We start from the raw sequence: 10,643 nt of genomic DNA, 5'->3' as shown, positions 1-10,643 counted from the left end.
GTTTGATGATCCCTTGGTTTGTTTTCCTGACTGCACTGAGCATTATGTGAAAACAATGTGGAATATATACATATTTTTAAAGGCATACTTTTGTAAATATATATATATTGGTAAATAACACTTTAAAACAGATGCTCATTTCCATAGACAAAATTCTTATTTATATGTCAATTGGCCATTCTAGAACTCTTATTTTCTGCCTCCTCTTTCTTCCCTTTTACTTTGATTTGGCTTTTAAAGAAATATTTCTTATGGTGAAACTCTGGAGTAATACTTTGCTGAAATTTAGAAATATGTTGCAACTGTTCTTCAGGTTACAATTACCAAGATCACGGTGTGGGCATTTGAAGTCATAAAAACATTAAGTCATGTATAATGCTGGTATAAAGCAAAAAAAATACCTCATTTTGATAAGAAAATGTCTCCAAGAAAACAGCCAAGCTTAGATAGCACCAAGCACCTCTTTATTCAACCCTGAGCTACAAATATTCTCATTTATGTATTTGTCACCTTTACATATGACTGCCATCTCACAGAAAGTGACTCTGAGCAGCATACAATGATACCTATTTTTTTAAAAAAAAATATGTTCAAAATTGATTACAAGTAATTACAAGTAATTAAAGCAAATTATTTTTTTTACTAAACTAAGTAAAGGTTTAAAAAACCACAAGCAGGAGAATGTTATATGGTTTAGGTTTAGGTTTAGGTTTTATTGACATTTGTAGGCCGCCCTTTTCCCTGAGGGGACTCAGGGCGGCTCACAGAAAACCAAGGGAGGGGGAATACAACATTAAGACGACAACATATAATAAAATCAACACCATGCATTCAATATTCGGGCGGGGTAACGGTCCTTATCCCCAGGCCTGACGGGCGAGCCAGTTCTTCAAGGCTGTGCGGAAGGCTTGGACGGTGGAGAGGGTACGAATCTCCACGGGGAGCTCGTTCCAAAGGGTCGGGGCGACTGCTGAAAAGGCCCTCCTCCTTGTAGTTGCCAGCCGACACTGGCTGGCCGATGGAATGCGGAGGAGGCCCAGTCTATGCGATCTTATAGGTCGTAGGGAGGTAATCGGCAGAAGGCGGTCTCTCAAGTATCCAGATCCACTGCCATGTAGGGCTTTATGGGTGAGTAAAAGCACCTTGAAGGGCATCCGGAGATCGACAGGTAGCCAGCGCAGCTCGCGGAGGATAGGTGTTATGCGGGTGAATCGGGGTGCACCCGCGATCACTCGCGCGGCCGCGTTCTGCACTAACTGAAGTCGCCGGATGCTCCTCAAGGGCAGCCCCATGTAGAGCACATTGCAGTATTCCAGCCTAGAGAGGACAAGGGCCCGAGTGACTGTTGTGAGTGCCTCCCGGTTCAGGTAGGGTCGCAACTGGCGCACCAGGCGTACCTGGGCGAATGCCCCCCTGGTCACAGCCGTTAAATGGTGGTCAAATGACAGCTGTGGATCCAGGAGGACTCCCAAGTTGCGGACCCTCTCTGAGGGGTGTAAAATTTGACCCCCCAGCCTGAGTGTTGGAATATTGGCCAAATCTTTGGGAGGGAAACACAACAGCCACTCGGTCTTTTCTGGGTTGAGCACAAGCTTGTTAACCCTCATCCAGTCCATAACGGCTTCAAGACCCCGGCCCATCACGTCAACCGCTTCATTGATTTGGCACGGGGCGGACAGATACAGTTGAGTATCGTCCGCATATTGATGGTATCTAATCCCGTGCCTGCGGATGATCTCTCCCAGCGGTTTCATGTAGATGTTAAATAGTAGGGGGGATAAGACCGAGCCCTGCGGCACCCCATAATTTAGGGGCCTTGGGGACGATCTCTCCCCACCCACTAACACCGACTGCGACCTGTCCGAGAGGTAGGAGGAGAACCACCGTAGCACGGTGCCTCCCACTCCCACCTCCCGCAGTCGTCGCAGAAGGATACCATGGTCGATGGTATCGAAAGCCGCTGAGAGGTCAAGAAGGACCAGGATGGAGGAATGTCCTTCATCTCTGGCTCTCCAAAGATCATCCATCAATGCGACCAAAGCGGTTTCTGTGCTGTAACCGGGTCTGAAGCCTGACTGGAAGGGGTCTAGATAGTTTGCTTCCTCCAAGGACCGTTGGAGCTGGAAGGCCACCACCTTCTCAACAACCTTCCCCAGAAAGGGAAGGTTGGAGACCGGACGATAACTGTTGAGGACAGCTGGATCCAAGGATGGTTTCTTCAGGAGGGGTCTCACCACCGCCGCTTTCAGTGCGGCGGGGAAGTTCCCCTCCCGAAGGGAGGCGGTTACAACCGCCTGGATCCAGCCTCGTGTCACCTCACTGCAGTTAACAACCAGCCATGAGGGACACGGATCCAGAACACAGGTGGAGGAGCTTACAGCTCTCATGGCCTTGTCCACATCCCTGGGGGTAACGTCCTGAAACTCAACCCAGAGCTGTTCTCCTTGATCCCCCTGTGCCTCGGCTGGAACTGCAGGTGTGGAGTCCAAGTCCGACCGAAACCGAGCAATTTTGTCCGCTAAGAATTGGGCATATTCTTCAGCTCTGCCCTGCAGGGGTTCCCCCGTCTCCCTTTTGTTCAGTAGGGAGCGGGTTATCCTGAACAGGGCGGCTGGGCGGGACTCAGCGGATGCGACCAGGGTGGCTATGTGCGATCTTTTTGCAGCCCTAAGTGCCCTAGTATATTCCCTGGTGCAGGTGGTTACCATTGCTCGGTTCGATTCGGACTTATCGGACCTCCAACGGTGCTCTAGGCATCTCCTCCGGCGCTTCATCTCCCGGAGCTCCTCGGTAAACCAAGGAGGTCTCCGGGATCCGCCGCCTCGGAGGAGCCGCAGTGGCGCAATCCGGTCGAGGGCCTCTGACGCTGCCAAGTGCCACGCAGCAGCCAGAGTCTCCACCGGACTGTGGGCGAAAGTGTCAGGAATAACCCCAAGCTCTGTCTGGAACCTTGATGGCTCCATAAGACGCCTGGGGCGGAACCACCTGGTCGGTTCCTCCTCCCTACAGTGGGGGTTTGGCCTCCGGAAGTCGAGCCTCAGTAGGCAATGGTCTGACCACGACAGGGGTATGATGTCGCTCCCCCTCAGACCAAGATCATAAATCCACTGCTCCGAGAGAAATACAAGGTCAAGCATGTGTCCCGCTGAGTGGGTTGGGCCTCGAATTACTTGGGTCAAGCCCATGGCTGTCATGGAAGCCATGAACTCCTGCGCCCCATCAGAGTTTTCACCGAGCGATGGCAAGTTAAAGTCCCCCAGGACCATCAGCCTAGGGAATTCAACTGCCAGCTCGGCTACCGACTCGAGGAGCGAGGGGAGGGCTGCTGCAACGCTGTTGGGAGGCAGGTACGTTAGCAGCAACCCCACTTGACCCTTGAGGTCCAACTTTAACAGCAAAGACTCACACCCGACAATCTCCGGAGCAGGGACCCTACGAGGAACTAGCGACTCCCGGATAACGGCGGCCACACCTCCACCCCTTCCCTGGGCTCTCGGCTGATGCAGCACCTGAAATCCTTCTGGGCACAGCTCTACAAGGGGGACTCCTCCCTCTGGGCCCAGCCAGGTTTCAGTAATACATGCCAGGTCTGCCCTCTCGTCTAAAATTAAGTCCCGGACGAGAGGAGCTTTATGGACAACAGACCTGGCATTTAGCAACAACAGCCTGAGACCAGGGTCCTGACTACTTACGCCATCTGGTCTCGGAGTGGGACTCCCAGGGCCGGAAGGAGGGATCTCTGTAATGTAGCGAACCCTCCTTCCCCGGTAATGGCCTGCCCTGAAGTCCCCGCCGTATCTGCCCCTCCCTGTTACGACTGCAATACCCCGACCCTCTCCCGTGTCTCTGGTCCCCTCAACCACCCCCATAGCCCCCGCAGCTCCCGGCAGGTCCTCCGAATCACACATACTCATACACTCCCCCGAACAGACCCCACGTAATAGTTAAAACACAAAAATTTACAACAATATAATCATAAAAGTGGGACATTCATTCATCTCATACGTACCAGATGCATAGCCCATACAAAGAAAGAAGAAAAAGATGAGAGCAAAGAGAGAGTGAGAGTTAAAATAGTTGCGCAATTGATTAAAAAGTTTTTAAGTGCGAGTTCAGTTTGTTGCCATCGACTATCCATCCACAGCCCAGACCAAAGTTTCCTTCTGGGGATAGGCACCAGTAGTAATGATGGTAATAGTCAGGGCTAAGGCAGGCAGGCACATAGGGCCTAGGTCTATAAGTGAGGAAAATCTGGTAAGCAGAGTCCGAGGCGGCAGGGAACCAATGTTGGTAAAAAGGCAGCGTTGATGGAAAGAGCAGCGTCAAAAAGATAAGGCAGCGTTGGTAAAGGGAGCAATGCTGGAACAAGGGGTTATATTGCTGGAAAGAGTAGTAACAGTACCAGTAACAGCATTGGTAGAAGGGACAGTATTGGTAAGGGGAGCAATGTTGTTGAAAGCAATGGTGTCGCTGTAAGGCTGAGATCAGTATGGGGGAGGGGGGGAGGCATCCGGAAAAGGCTCCAGCTGCGGCACACCCAATCAGCCGCCCGCTTCGCCAAGGCCGGACCAGGCCTCCGTTTGAATTCCCCAACTCTAAACAACGATGATAAATAGTCAGCCCAGTCAGAATCACCATAAATTCCCCAAACTCTCCAAACTGTCCGCCAAGCTGTTCGTCAGGCTTCAGAGCTTGTAAAAAAGGGGCCGAAAAGCCCCACCGTTGCTGAAGCCGCCGCGAAACACCTTCAACTGTCTCCGCTCCCTGTGCCACCGTGAGACCGCTGTACTCGCCGCCAAGGGTGCCCAGCCGCTGCCGAGGCCGCCGAAGCCGCCGCGGGACGCCCTCCGTCGCCTCCGCTTCCACCATGTCCATGTGGCCGCTGCCGCTACGGCCGCTGCGCTCACCGGCAAGGTCTAAAGGATGGGGGGGGAGGAGGAGTGCCCAGGCCTCTTTTCTCTTCAGATCAAACGTAGAATAATAATAGAACCACTCAAGGCTCCGTTTTCCATCCTCCATTCAATCCCCAGCCGAACAGATAGCGTCCCAGAGGATCGCAGGACCACAGGATAAGCAGGCAGCTGGCAGTAGAACAACAGCGTAGGACGGACAGAGTAGGACGGGGGGGGAAGTCCGAAGGGGGGGGGCTACAGCGGTGGCAAATACAGCCAGCCGCCCATCCCACAGCTCCCAACGATTTCCGGCAGTTCTAAAAAAACCCCGCTGTTCAGATGACAAAGAACTGAGCCCCCCGAGCTCACCACACCACTCCGAGTCCGTCAAAGCCGGCGGAGAGAAAGAGAGAGCGGCGAGAAGTTACAAAGTTGCAAAACGCTGAGATCGGCAGCGCGGCGCCGCCATCTTCTTCTCACGCCGTAAATCGCTGATCCGAGCCGCCGTGGTTCCGCTGCTCCAAGGGACAGCCACAGGCAGCTGCCGACGAAATGCTGGCCCTTACAGAATTCCTGGGACCAAGCCCTTCCAGGGGGCTTTGCTGATATTGTTGGTGGACTCCGGAGGCTCTGGAAATCTTTAAAATTTAGCACCGGCTTCTATGGAACGAGAAGCCAGGCAGCCATCCGGGTCTCGCACAAGGAGACTCTCTCATATGGATGCGTACCTCATCTCACACCCACCAGAAATCACCCAAAAGCATGATCAATACCATGTTCATTTCAAGCCAAGCCTGGATCCTGACAGAAAATAGTCCAGATAATCTGCTTCATCCAGGATCCACTGAAGCTACTTGTTCTGACCCAGCTTCCCAAATATGACAAACCTTCTGAACTCAAAGGTTCATTATTAGGAGTGCCAGAAGCCCTGGCAAAAAGTTTATCTCTCAGTGCAGGAGAACAAGTCCGGCTGGACAGAAGATGAATAGTTGACTGCTACATCTATTCATCTCCACCCCCTGTCTTTTATCTCCAGAGCTAGGGTGGGGCTTTGCTAGGTGGTTCTGCTTTCCCAAGGACCGGCCCACAGATTTCCACTGCTCTCCTCTTCTCTGCCTTCTGTGTATCTGTGCATCAGGTACTGGACCCAGCTGTTCCTCCTCTTCCTCATCAGCCAGCTCCAAACCTGGGGACTGTTGAATCTCCATCTGAGGGCTGACGGATGGCCCAGGCTCTGCATCTGTGTCTTTCTCTGCCAACACCATTCCTTCTTCCCCCTTGGAGCTCTCAGATTGGCTTGATGCTGACCCTGACTCCCATGCTGCCTCCTCCTCTGATTTGGCTGCTGGAGGGGCCTGTGGCCAATAGGCCACAACACTGCTGCATGATCATTAGAAAAGGAAGGTTGGACAATGACTGGAAATTGTCCAATATCATGGGATCCAGCCTTAGTCATCCTGCAGGAACATGGGTCTAAGGAGCAGATAGCTGTGCCCATGGTCCAATGATCTTATCCAATTCTTCAAACCCAGCAGTACCTCACTGGATCTATACTAAGGCTAGCCTCCAACTGGGAACAAATTTTAAGTGATTTTGTCCAACAGTTGCTGTGAAAATTCTTCTGCTCAATCTTGCAGATGAATCATAGAATCATAAGGCTGGAAGGGACCTTGGAGATCTTCTAGTCCAACCTCCAGTACAGGGCAAAAATTCTTATTCTATCCTGAATAAATGGTTGTCCAGACTTTTCTTGAAAACCTTCAGCAATGGATGTCACACAACTTAGGGAGGCAAGCTGTTCTATTGACTAATTGTTCTTACTGTCAGGAAATTTCTCCTTAGTTCCAGGTTGTATCTTCCTCTGACAAGATTCCCTCTACTGCTTCTTGCCCTGCCCTTAGGTCTCCAGATAAGTCCTATCTCCCTGCATTGACTCACCCCCTTCTCTGTGAGAGCCCTTCAAGTATTTTCTGGGTTGCCTTTGCCCAGAAAGATCAGGACACCTGAAACAAGACCACTGAATGGCAATCTGTAGATACAATAAGGCAGAGATGCATTCTCACTACTGTTCTTACTACAATAAGATAAATCTTAAATGTTAACTATTACCCACGTTCAGTCGAATTCACCTTTCATTGATCTCCAGGGGCAATCTAGTTTTCCCTTCTCTTGAAAGCCAGAAATAAAATAGCTTTTGCTACATATGATACATGACAGTACTGAGGCATCTGCTTTCTGCTGTGACTGACCCTCAAAACTCAGCTGGTCACAACCTTCCAGTTCCTCCAAAAGGGAGAACCAGATAGTCTTCTGAGTCATTTGCAGAATTCTGTATATAGCTTCTTAATCCAAAGGCCATGAAGCCTTGTGACATGCTGCCTTCTCTCCCTGGGACAGATTGATTCATCACACTGAGTTCTCAAAAAAAAAAAAAGCACCTATAAATGTCATCACTAAATGACATTGCAAAGCAGTGACTAGATGATGTTGCAAATCATAATTGGGAAAGTTTCACATTGGTGCCAGAAACAAAAACGCTGCTAGGACCCATGCCAGACCAACTAACAATCAGGTTGCCACCCATAAAAGATACAATAGGGGCACACCCCTTTTAGCAAATCTCCTTCCAAGTGGCCCCAGAAAGCTCCCACAAGATACATCAATCCATGGGAGTTATCCTAGAAGTGATTAGGGCACGAATAACAATTTAACCTGCCTTGAGCTGCCTAAACCAACTTGCTGCACTCAGATGATGAAGAACTTGTAACGTTCTCAGGGCCAATTACAATTATTGCTCTACTTCAGTTTTTGTGACTTTGATGCACCTTCTGATGCAACTCAATGGCTTCCCTTTAGGTTTTAAGACTTCATATTATATTCATATTCATACTATATTCTCTCTGAGGCTTGATTATAAAACCTTCAGTACCTGTCAAAATTGGTAACCAAAGAGCAGTAAGGAAGCAAAATGCACATGAGCTTCTTACATTAGTTTTAATGCCAAGAATTATGGATGGGAGTCCAGGCTTGTGACAACTAAGGCAGCCTTCTTTTATTAGCATCTTCATCTTTGAAGCTTTTGAATTTCTTTCCCCCTGGCTATTTGCATTATAGGCCAATAATCTATTACTTTGGGAAGTTAATAATCTATTTCTTTGAGAATAATGGCCTTTGATAATTTCTGTGTAGAGGTAGTGCTTCTTCTCAGACTCGTTTCATTCATGTCATCGGATTAAATAATGTGGCTGTGCAGACAATGCAATTCAGCACATGGCATGCCATCAACTCTGACAAGATACATAATGCCAATTTTCTCTTGAGTCAGGATTTATTCCTTGCAGTCCCATGGATATATTTGGTAATAGTATGGAAATGGATTTACATTGCCTTGTAATAAGATTTTTTAAATGTCCCAGTTACCGTCTCGATCTCTTATTCAGATTATAAGTAGATTCAACTCTGCTTAATTTTCTCAAGATCAACCAAAGTCAGCTTAGATGCTATCATTGGTGTATTTCAGAGGTGGTATTCAGCAGATTCTGACCAGTTCTGGAGAACCGGTAGCCGAAATTTTGAGTAGTTTGGAGAACACCTCTGACTGCCCCCACCCCCATCTATTCTCCGCCTCCCAAGTCCCAGCTGATTGGGAGGAAATGGGGATTTTGCAGTAACCTTCCCCTGGAGTGGGGAGGGAATGGAGATTTACTGAGTCCCCTTTGGGGAAAAGGGCGGCATATAAATGTAATAAATCAAATCAATCAATCAGATTTTACAGTATCCTTCCCCTGCCATGCCCACCAAGCCACGCCCACAGAACCAGTAGTAAAAAAATTGAATCCCATGTATTTCATTCATGATGGCCAATAACTTAATAACATTTTTAGTGGGGATGTTACTTTCTTTGGATGCTAGAATAGAGCAGAGCAGAAGTAATTCCCGAAGACTACCCAGAAGTGTTGCGGACTTGTCTGAGTCAGAGGCAGAAGAAGGCAGACCTTCCAAACTGTCAGCCTGAAGACCTGGCAGGCAACCAAATCCCCTGAAGCAGCTCTTGGAGATAATGAGCTTCTGCAAATGGGGGCCAGTTGAGATAAAGAGGCCTAGCCCAAGAGCATGCCAGCACTACAGATGGCAAAACAAAGGTAAAACACATATCTGAGAGGAAAGGGAGCAGTATCTGAGACTATAGATAAGAGCAGCCCCCAGGTCCTTTTCCAGCTATTAGAGTTAACTATCTAACTCTGGATATGCATTCCTGTTGCTCACAAACTCCTTGTGATCCATCAGAAGCAACTCATAGAATTCTCTGACACCAGAAAACTGGAGTGTTACAAGAAATACTCATATCTCTACCTCTCCTTGCTCCTGATAATTGATTGTTGATTGCTCCCTCAAGTTTCAAGGCAGGTCTCAAGTAATCTCTGCCCAATTACTCCCCCAATTCCCAGCCAATGATATACCAAATCATACCACTGTCCACCTTATATTTGCTCTGGCGTTTGTTTTGCATTTACTGGCATATGGAAATAAAGTAAAATGAGAACAGAATGCAACAGTCTGTCCATTGCTGAATGAGAGCTGGCAGGATCATAGACTCACTGGTTATCCAAATACAGTGCAAAGTCCTTGTTGTTATCTATCAAGCCTTACCTTGTTTTGAATTTAAGAACCTGCCAATTACCTGCTTCAAGCTTATCCATCCATTTGGTGTCTGAGTCCCAAATTGTGATGTTGAGGATCTCCCCACCCGCACCCCCCATTTGAGATGTAGGAAAGGAGGAGAACAATGTTTTTCAGTTCCACCTGCATTCCCCGGGGAACAGTTTGAAAGCTTACTATTGGAGGTCCTTATAAACCCCTTCCTGACAGTCTTAGGAAAGTAGTGAAAACAGAATTATGTTCTAAAGCTTAGTCTGTGAAGTTGCTGGAACTTGGATGCTGAGGCAGAGCTGACATTTTTGTGTCTTTCTCTATTTTATGATTTTATGAATACAGTGTAAAGAAAGAACTGGGAGTCCTTATAAATCTGATGATCTGTAAATAATATAAACAAACAGCAGATGTCATTCCCTGTTACAGTCTCACATACTCATAGTGTACTGCTTCAGTTCTCTTTGGTAGCTTCTTTCTTTTACTGTCTGATTCACCACTGGTTTGTTAAGGTTGCAGTGATGGGGGAGAGCTTCAAGGTCGTCCCTGCAGTTTTGCAGGCAAGATTTCAGAAGTGGTTTTGCTATTGATTCCTTCCTATGACTAAGAGACAATAACTGCCCTGAGGTCACCCAGCTTTGTGGCTAAAGTGGGACTGGACCTCCCAGTCTCCCAGTTTCTAATCTAGTGCCTTAACTAGTACAACAAACCGATTCTTATTTGTGTTAGTTGCTTTAAGGTTTTTTTAAAAAAACTTAATTACTATATTATCTTATGCCGCTTTCTTTCTGCAGGCCAAGATTGTGGGTAAAGCAGCTTTCAGATATACCCTGTTTCCCTGAAAATAAGCTCTCCCCAGATAATAAGCCCAATCAGACTTTTGAGCGCATATGCTAAAATAAGCCTTCCCCCGAAAATAAGCCCTCCCCGAAAATATTGCAACACAGCAGCAGCCATGAGGTGAGCACGCTCGCCTCCTCCTGCACTTCAAAAATAGTAAGACCTCCCCGAAAATAAGGCCAAGTGTTTATTTCGGGGGTCAAAAGAAAATAAGACCCTGTCTTATTTTCTTACTTTTATTTCTGTGGTGCTTGTTTACTT

Source organism: Thamnophis sirtalis, unplaced genomic scaffold (assembly GCF_051295495.1).
Source record: "Thamnophis sirtalis isolate CommonGarterSnake01/CBP01778 unplaced genomic scaffold, rThaSir2_p1.2 scaffold_3, whole genome shotgun sequence".
Classification (NCBI taxonomy): Eukaryota; Metazoa; Chordata; class Lepidosauria; order Squamata; family Natricidae; genus Thamnophis; species Thamnophis sirtalis.
This window is presented reverse-complemented; position numbering follows the sequence as displayed.